We start from the raw sequence: 2,500 nt of genomic DNA on the forward strand, positions 1-2,500 counted from the left end.
TGGCCCCCATGTTATCGGGGACCGGACATGCGATCGGTCGGCCACCCAATGACGCAGCTAAAAGTCCTCCAAGTGAACCTGGGTGGAGGCAGGATCGCCCAAGATCTGGTCCTGCAAACCGCCCGACAAATGGAAGTGGACGTGCTGGTTCTTTCCCACACGTATCGACCACCCGAGAACAACCCAAGATGGGCAGTTGATGCCTCCAAAAAGGTGGCAGTCGTGGCCACAGGACGATACCCTCTACAAGGACAATGGAGCAGTGATGTTCCAGGCCTTATAGCTGCCAAGGTGGGTGGCATCACCTTCCTAAGCTGCTACGCGCCACCCAGCCTGTCGCGGGAAGGATTTGCGGAATTCGTTGAAGCAATTGAATTGGAAGCCCAATCCCACCCTCAGGTAGTAGTTGCCGGAGACTTTAACGCTTGGCATGAGGAGTGGGGAAGCCGACGCAGCAATGAGCGTGGGGAAGTACTGCTCGAGGCGTCCCAGCAATTGGGCCTGCTGCTGATGAATCGAGGGAATGTGGCAACCTTTGTTGGAAACGGTGTGGCGACTGCCAGCGTTGTCGACGTGACCTTCGCCAGCTCGTCCATAGCTCAGCCGAGCACTTGGTTGGTAAGAAACACGGACACGCGATCTGACCATAGGTATATCACCTATTCGGTAGGCCCAGCGTCAGCAGACCAGCAGCGTAACCAAGGACAGTCACGTCAACGGGGCCAGCGAGAGCGTTTTCAACATGCAGGCACGCGATTTAAGACGAAACAGTTCTCGAAAGAGAATTTCCTGGCCACGCTACATGGCGAGGGATTCCGAGAGAAGGCAGTCAATCACCAGGGAATGATCTCGGCAATGATATCGGCCTGCGAGAAAACCATGCAAAGGATGACGTCGTCTTTCCCCGACCCTCATCGGGACGTTTACTGGTGGACGCCACTGATTGCTCTGCTTAGGCAGAACTGCGAGCAGACGAGAGATCGCATGCAGCAGACAAGTGATCTCCAGAACCGAAGTCTGGCTGCAGCCCAATACCGAACAGCTAAAGCTGAGCTGGATAGAGCTATACGTGCCAGCAAAAAGGCTGCCTTCCAGGAATTGATCGATGCTGCGGAGGAAAACGTTTTCGGAGCCGGGTACTTAGTAGTCCTCTCCCGTCTTCGCGGTGGAAGGGCCCCACCCGAGACGGAGAGAGCGAGGCTTGAAAGCATCGTTACAGAGCTTTTCCCGCAACATCCGCCCTTCAACTGGCCCAGCATCAGTTCCGAGGAAGAACAGGAACAGCCTGCAGACCAGCAGACTCCATGGACCCAAGTCACGATCCCGGAACTCCGTCTGATAGCTAGCACCATGCCGAACAAAAAAGCGCCGGGCCTTGACGGAATTCCGAACGCCGCTGTCAAGGCTGCAATCCTTGCGTACACGGACGTTTTCCAGGCGTTGTACCAAAGCTGTCTGGAAACGGCTACATTTCCAGCACCATGGAAACGACAGCGGTTGGTACTGCTCCCCAAGCCGGGGAAACCACCGGGTAGCAGCGGGTCATACCGACCTTTGTGCATGCTGGATGCCTTAGGGAAAGTGCTGGAGAAGCTCATTCTAAACAGACTTCACAACCACCTGGAAGATCCTGCTGCGGTGAGGCTGTCAGACAGGCAGCATGGCTTCCGGAGGGGGCGATCTACAATTGGTGCCATTCGAACAGTGATCGAGGCTGGTCAGAGCGCGATGAGATTCCGCCGCACGAACGGGCGGGATAACAGGTTCCTGCTGGTCGTGTCAATGGATGTCAAGAATGCCTTCAATACGGCAAGCTGGCAGGCCATCGCCACTGCACTGCAGATGAAAGGAGTACCTGCTGGTCTGCAAAGAATCGTGAGGAGCTACTTCGAGAACCGAGAGTTGGTCTTCGAGACATCCGACGGCCCAGTAACTCGGTCCATCACGGCTGGTGTTCCACAGGGTTCGATTCTTGGCCCCACCCTGTGGAACACCATGTACGATGGAGTTCTGGACGTCGCCCTTCCGCAGGACTGCGAGATGGTGGCGTATGCTGACGACTTGGTGCTGCTGATTCCGGGCATCGACGTAAATGCAGTGAAGGCTGCAGCCGAGGAGGCGGTCGCCAGTGTCTCTCACTGGATGGCTCAACATCATCTCCAGATTGCGCCGGAAAAGACGGAGTGCGTGCTTATCTCCAGCACGAAGAACCCTACGCAGGTCACCATAAGAGTAGGGGACGTGGAGGTGACATCTTCCCGCACGATGCGTTACCTTGGGGTGACCCTTCACGATCACCTATCGTGGCTGCCCCATGTCCGAGAGGTAACCACTCGGGCAAGGAAGATAGCAGATGCCGTTACCCGCCTCTTGCGCAACCACAGTGGACCAAAGACCAGCAAAGCGCGACTGTTGGCCTCGGTCGCAGAGTCGGTCATCCGATATGCTGCGCCCATCTGGCATGGCGAGGTGACGAAGAGAGAGTGTCGTCGACTTTTGG

This window comes from Anopheles gambiae (genome assembly GCF_943734735.2).
Source record: "Anopheles gambiae chromosome X unlocalized genomic scaffold, idAnoGambNW_F1_1 X_unloc_7, whole genome shotgun sequence".
Taxonomy (NCBI): Eukaryota; Metazoa; Arthropoda; class Insecta; order Diptera; family Culicidae; genus Anopheles; species Anopheles gambiae.